The 7,751-nt window shown below is 39.0% G+C and overlaps 1 long non-coding RNA gene across 2 annotated transcripts; it reads right to left on the bottom strand.

Annotated features, from left to right (window-relative positions):
• Window positions 1-1,643: 1,643 nt before the first annotated feature.
• LOC133568288 (uncharacterized) lies at window positions 1,644-7,508 on the bottom strand. Of its 2 annotated transcripts, XR_009809566.1 has the most exons (3): window positions 7,379-7,508; window positions 2,475-2,662; window positions 1,644-2,387 (listed from the first exon to the last, which is right to left on the bottom strand). It is a non-coding gene; the product is annotated as an uncharacterized LOC133568288 (long non-coding RNA). The 2 variants fall into 2 exon arrangements; XR_009809565.1 differs by having other exon boundaries at window positions 2,475-7,502.
• Window positions 7,509-7,751: the final 243 nt, after the last annotated feature.

Below are 7,751 nucleotides of genomic sequence, written 5' to 3' on the forward strand. Positions count from 1 at the left end.
ACATATAAATTTACATATATATATATATATATATATATATATATATATATATATATACACATACATATATATATGTATTTATATACAGTTTATAAATATATGCATGTATATATATACATATAAACATATACATATATACATACTGTATACAAAAATATATACATAAATGTATACACACGCACATATATATATATATATATATATATATACATACATATAAATATACATATATATATATACTGTGTATATATATATATATATATATATATATATATATATATATACCTGTACGTATATAAATATATATATATATATATATGTATATATATATATATATATATATATATATATATATATATATATATATATATATATATATATATATATATATATATGTACACACACATAATAGAATAAAACATGAGAAAAATACAAAATAGTAAAAACTTACTACACACTGATAGGTCTGTAGCTGCTGAAAGATTTGAAGCGCTTGAAGTTTAAAAAAATAATAATCTATTTAAAACACTTTTTCTGAATTTGTCCAATTTTCAGATAAGGAAGTAGTGTAAGTTTTTTGGGGAAAAATCTGTCATTGTTCGAATTATGCATTAAAATCAGTGTTGTGATGAATTATTGACCTGTCATTACCTCATCTAAAGTTTTCCACTTTGCTACCAATTTTTGGGAAAATAAGGAATATTTTGTGTTTTTTTCCATCATAAAAATAGTTTTTTCTTTTTAAAGAACATTCAAAATTAAAAAAAAACATTACAAATACATAAAAGAGGTATATCTATAGATCAGTAATTCTTAACCATGTTGGATATACAGAACCCCACCAGTTTCATAAGCGCATTCACCGAACCCTTCTTTAGTGAAAAATAAAAATGTTTTTCAAATTCAAGACAGAGTTATATGTTTTTTTACTAGTGCACAAAATGATCTGTGCATGAACATCACCTTGTTCAAAGAACAAAACCAACACATTGCATGAACTCACAACAAATTACATACCTCCCAATCAGATGGAAATTTAGAGGGAACACTGTTTGGGGGTGCCCATAATACGGCAATAGGCAGAAGTTTTTATTCACACAATGAGTTGGGTCTATCTTGCTGAGACCCTGCCGAACCCCTGAGGCCGACTCACCGACCGATCCCTGGTTAAGAACCACTGCTATAGAAAGTTCTGAAGCTGTTGAAAAAAGTGTTAAAATTTTAGTTTTTTAATTAAAAGATGACTTACCTTTAACGTTTTTTTAACGCGTCCGTTATTCAGCAAAGGAAGGATAATGAGTTTTTGGGGGGAAAAAAATATTTTTGTTCCAAAAATAATAAGCCATCAAAATCAGTGTTGTTATAAATTATTGATGTATTAAAGGTTGTAATTACCTCATCTAAAGTATTCCACTTATTTTTTGAAAATGCATATTTTGTGTTTTTCCCATCATAAAAAAAATGTTTTTTTTACAACAAGAGCATGAATGATTTAAAAAAAAAAAAATGTGCGTCCATTTTGTTTGCTTGGGAGGCTTAAGATAGTTTTGTAATAAGTGGACACAAGGGTGAAGTCATTGATATAAAATAAAATAATGCATCAAACATGTTTTTTTAGGAGGCTCAAAGTCACAAGAAAAATGTTGAAAGTTACAAAATTTTATTTTTAATTACAATTCTACATAAAGTACAAAGGATTTAGAATGAAGTCAGAAAGGAAATAGATTCAAATGTCACTCGTGCTGACGTTGGATTGGTGAAGGAGAGTCATGTGACCGTGCACGCTGGGAGAAGTTATCCGAAAGAGCCAAAATAATACGCCTTTGCAAGCAGTAATCAATAGATTAAAATAATTCTAATGTAAATAAATGTAACGATTGGAAAAATAACTCAATATAACGGAGTAAAAGTTGTGTTTTTTAAGCTAAATTTGACCACAGAAACAAAACACTAAATATATATTTAGACTTTTAGGGGCTGTCTCTTGTGTTTAACTAATGGAGGTGACGGCAAACGGACACCAGGTGGAAGTAATGTTCAATAATTTATTATTTAAATGGTAAATCTATAAATAATGAATATACTAAATAATACTAACGACTTAACCAAGGAAATGAAGTGTGACAAAAACTCAAGAGTTTATGGTGTAAGACTAAGTGTATAAATTAACTGAAGTGTGTGTTACCAAAGTGTTGACGAGAGCGAAGGAACGTCCAGGGGGACAGGCAGGTGATTCGGGATACAAGCGGTGGTCCGTGGGGCTGAGAGGGGCGTTAAGAGGTCCGAGTCCAAAGTGGGGGTTGAGGATTGAGGGAGGCAGTCAAAGACCAGAGGGAAATGCGGGGAAAAGAGAGACGCACAGCTCTCTTTCCAGGCGACGGAGGGTACTGCGGGGCGACACAAGAAAACACTGAGAACACGGAAAGGCAGAACACAGAGAGAGCAGGATTGCTTAAAGCAGGATGATCGCTTACTGTACGTCAAATAAGAACTAAGTTCCCGCGAGGATCCTTGGTCCACTGGTCCCTTTATACAGCTCCACGTTTTCAGTCATAGGTGTGTCAGGCGTGGACTGCCAACGGCTGCGGCGGGGAGTGGGCGTGGGCCACTTGATGAGCGCGGGAGCGTGTCTTGAGTGCGCTGTCACAGAGGGAGACGCAGACTGTGCATGTGCCACAACACTGTCAAAGTTAATGCGTTAACGTAGATAATTATTTTAACGCACGATTAACGTTTTTGACCCTCGGCCCGTTCGGTAGTTTAGGGAAATGTGTAATAGCGTCCGGTTACTGATGAGCCACAGGCTTGAAAATAGCTAGCAGAACTGGACAAAGAAAAGGAGATCAAATGGAATTCTCAGATCCAAAGCCATGGCAAGTCATTCTCCGGACAAGACAAGGCAATATTTCCTTCAATATCCGTGAGTTGACATTGTTGACTCGAATGCTGCTTGTAGAGACAAGCATTTTCACGACCATAGTTGGATTATGGTTAAATGCATTGAAAACATAAAATGTAGATTATTACTCTAACTGCTTTCGTAAAATGGAATACAAGCTCAACAGAAACAAAGTCTAGTGAGGGTCATTTTGTACTCCCTCGTCCGAGGAAGAATGCATTGCGAAAATCTTTTATTTATAGCTCTGTATAAAGCTCTGGAATAATCTGCCTCAAATTCTCACCGGCATTGAAAGCAAACAGGTCTTTAAAGGGGAACATTATCACCAGACCTATGTAAGTGTCAATATATACCTTGATGTTGCAGAAAAAAGACCATATGTTTTTTTAACCGATTTCTGAGCTCTAAAAGGGTGAATTTGGCGATTTAAACGCCTTTCAATTGTTCGCTGTCGGAGCAATGACCTTTCACCCGTGACGTCACATCGTGAAGCAACCCGCCATTTTCTCAAACACATTACACACACCAAGTCAAATCAGCTCTGTTATTTTCCGTTTTTTCGACTGTTTTACGGTACCTTGGAGACATCATGCCTCGTCGGTGTGTTGTCGGAGGGTGTAACAACACGAACAGAGACGGTTTCAAGTTGCATGAGTGGTCAAAAGATGCGAAAGTCCCTCGTTTGTTCTGCACACTGTACAGACGACAGCTATGCTACGACAGAGATGGCAGATATGGCAAGAATGTGTGGATATCCTGCGACACTCAAAGCAGATGCATTTCCAACGATAAAGTCAACGAAATCACAAAGGTGAGTTTTGTTGATGTTATTGACTTATGTGGAGTGTGCTAATCAGACATATTTGGTCATGGCATGACTGCAAGCTAATCGATGCTAACATGCTATTTAGGCTAACTGTATGTACATATTACATCATTATGCCTCATTTGTAGCTATATTTGCATCCAGCCTTTCCCTCCACCCATATTTAATGCCTAACAAACACATACCAATCGTTGTTTAGAAGGCGATCGCCAAATTCGCTCAAAAGCTTCTGTTTCTTCCTTAATTTTGTTTTCGGTAACTGCCTTTACACTCCAACCATCCGTTTCAATACATGCGTAATCTGTTGAATCGCTTACGGCGCTGAAATCCGAGTCTGAACCCGAGCTAATATCGCTATACCTTTCTGTGCTATCCACCATGTTTGTTTCCGTGTGGTCACGCAGTGACGTCACAGGATAATGGACGGGTGGATATAACGATGGTTAAATCAGGCACTTTGAAGACGTTTTTCGGGATATTGCGTGATGGGTAAAATTTGGAGAAAAACTTCAAAAAATAAAATAAGCCACTGGGAACTGATTTTTATTGGTTTTAACCCTTCAGAAATTGTGATAATGTTTCCCTTTAAAAGGAAACTAATATTTTATCTGAGTCCGTAAATTAGTTTGCTTGATGATTATTTTGTTTGGTTTTGTATTGTGCAGTTATATTTATATGGTAACTAACATTCTGAGACTGTAAATTGTTTGCTTGTTGATGATTTGTATTTGTTTTTGTATTGTGTATTTATAATTAGATGCTTTGGGTTTTTTGTGGACCCCAGGAAGACTAGTGGGTTGTTGTGGCAACCAGCTAATGGAGATCATTAATAAAAATCAAAAAATCAAAAATCAAAGACGGTAGAGAGGAAGTCTAAAGTCATGCTTTTCTCACCGTACCAGAATATGACAAAGCATATGTTGCACTTGGCTTCATAGTAACCACGATGGGAGACGAGGAAATACCGGTGTGTTGCTTATTTTTCATGTTATTAAGCTTACAATGTTATGCAGGGGTATAGTTGTAACAATTTTATAGAAAAATGATATTATTCATATATATTTATAGTCTTCTTTAAAGGGTGGGTGTAACAGAAAATAATTGAGAAGCACTGTATTAATGCGTGAAACTGCTATCTAAACATGGGAGTGTAGCTCCTCTCCTCAAAATGTGGGTGCTCCTAAAGCAGAAACACAAATTCTGCATTCCTACAAAATAGAAAATCTGAAAAGATACCAATGCATTACAGGTAATGTTTAAATTTCTTTAAAAGCTTGTTTATATCATTTTTGTGTTGAGCTGTTTCAAAAAACATTTTATAAAGAAAATTAATTGTCCAGTCATGATATTAAAAACATAAAATGATCCGTCTCGGGTACACTTATTAACGACAAAAACATTACATTTTTCTGCGATGACTCACAATTAATTTTGAGGTAACTATGAACAATGCGAGGCAACACGGTAGGAGAGGGGTTAGTGCGTCTGCCTCACAATAAGAAGATCCTGGGTAGTCCTGGGTTCAATCCCGGGCTCGGGATCTTTCTGTGTGGAATTTGCATGTTCTCCCCGTGACTGCGTGGGTTCCCTCCGGGTACTCCGGCTTTTTCCCACCTCCAAAGACATGCACCTGGGGATAGGTTGATTGGCAACACTAAATTGGCCCTAGTGTGTGAATGTGAGTGTGAATGTTGTCTGTCTATCTGTTTTTGCCCTGTGATGAGGTGGTGACTTGTCCAGGGTGTATGCTGCCTTCCGCCTGATTGTAGCTGAGCTAGGCACCAGCGCCCCCCTCGAACCCAACGGGAATAAGCGGTTGAAAATGGATGGATGGATGAACAATGCGATTAATTGCAATTAAATATTTTAATCATTTAACAGCCCGTATTTTTTTATTGATTCTATTGTACCATATGTCCCGGCAAGAAATCTGCGTTCAAAGGACTCCGGCTTATTAGTGATTCCCAAAGCCCCAAAAAAGTCTGCGGGCTATAGAGCGTTTTCCATTCGGGCTCCAGTACTCTGGAATGCCCTCCCGGTAACAGTTTGAGATGCCACCTCAGTAGAAGCATTTAAGTCTCACCTTAAAACTCATTTGTATACTCTAGCCTTTAAATAGACTCCCTTTTTAGACCAGTTGATCTGGTGTTTATTTTCTTTTTCTCCTATGTCCCACTCTCCCTTGTGGAGGGGGCCCGGTCCGATGGCCATGTATGAAGTACTTTCTGTCCAGACTCTGGACTCGTCCAGAGTCGGGACCCAGGATGGACCACTCGCCTGTGTATTGGCTGGGGACATCTCTGCGCTGCTGATCCGACTCCGCTTGGTGTGGTTTCCTGCTGGCTCCACTGTGGACGGGACTCTCGCTGCTGCGTTGGATCTGCTTTGGACTGGACTCTCGCGGCTGTGTTGGATCCACTATGGATTGAACTTTCACAGTATCATGTTAGACCCGCTCGATATCCATTGCTTTCGGTCCCCTAGATGGTTGTGGTCCTCTCCAAGGTTCTCATAGTCATCATTGTCACTGACGTCCTACTGGGTGTGAGTTTTCCTTGCCCTTATGTGGGCCTACCGAGGATGTCGTAGTGGTTTGTGTTGTGGTTTGTGCAGCCCTTTGAGACACTAGTGATTTAGGGCTATATAAATAATCATTGATTGATTGATTGATGATTGTTAGCCACTGTACTAAAAATGTGTGCATTTACGAAAGCGTGTCATCTTTGTCACAACATAAAAGGAAATATTGAACATTTATTAATAATGACCCGTTCTCCTGATGCCACAGGTAAACATTCACATTCCATCTATTATGTCGACATGGATCAGCCAAAAAGTTGAAAGAAACAGGATCTACTGCACAGCTGGGCAAATATTTTGACCTGGGGGCCACATTGAGAGAAAACATGAGTATGGCGGGGCCAATGTGTAAGTGTGAAAATCTCCGATAAAAATGACTTAGATTTCCTCTCTGCCGTCTTTGTTTCTGCTGAGCTTCTATTCCATCTTACTAAAGCAGTTTGAGTAACAATCTACATTTGATGTTATTAATGCACTTAACCGTAATCCAAAGACGGACGTGAAGCTTCAATGATGTCATCTCACGGCGATTGAGGGTAAAATTGTCTTATCCGGAGAACAACTTGACATGGCTTTGGATCTGATAAATCCATAAGGTCAGTCCTGCTAGAGTTTATTTTCAAGCCTGTGGCTCAAGAGCAATCGTACGCCGTTACACATTTCTCCAAACTACGGAAGTTTGGGACAAAAACGTCATTTGCGCTTTTTAGCTTAAAAAACTTTCATTTTACTCTGTCACGTTGAGTTTTATTAATTGATATGCATGATAATCATTTTTATTCTTTTGATTACTGCTTGCAAATACGTATTAATTTGGCTCTTTCGGAAGACTTCTTCCAGCGTGCACTGTCAGATGACTCTCTTTTGCCAATCCGACATCAGCACGAGTGACGTTAGAATCTATTTCATTTCATTTCTGAGCTGGGCAAATAGTTTGACTCGGGGGCCACATTGAGAAAAAAAAATGTGTCCGGGGTGGTCAATGTGTATGTGTGTGTAAATGATATATACACATTTAGCTCTAAAAATCTGCTGTACAGTATGTGTGTTTGTGTCACGCCGCGGTCTCGAACCCTCAGTTCTCCCGCAGCAAGATCCTCCAACACTCTGTCTGGTACCATGCCAGGACACGCCCCCGCAGACGCCGAACGCTTCACGCCCACGCTTCGCCGCAGCTGCAGATTGTCAGTGATCAGCGCACCTGGACGCAGTCAGGAGGACAGCATAAGGACCAGTCGCTCCTTGGTCCTACGCCGGAACATCGTTAACTCTCAGTGTACCCGCCTTGTTCCGTGTGCTCGAGATCTGTGCCTTGACCTCCATCCGGATTTTGGACTGCCTCCATTAATCCTCGAACCTTGCCTGGAAACGGTCCTCGTTGCTTCTCTCCTGCCCTCGACCTCCTGCCTGTCTCCGGACATCCTTCGTGTCTCGCCCTCTTGGACT

The sequence above is a fragment of the Nerophis ophidion genome, linkage group LG14 (assembly GCF_033978795.1).
Source record: "Nerophis ophidion isolate RoL-2023_Sa linkage group LG14, RoL_Noph_v1.0, whole genome shotgun sequence".
In the NCBI taxonomy this organism is placed as follows: Eukaryota; Metazoa; Chordata; class Actinopteri; order Syngnathiformes; family Syngnathidae; genus Nerophis; species Nerophis ophidion.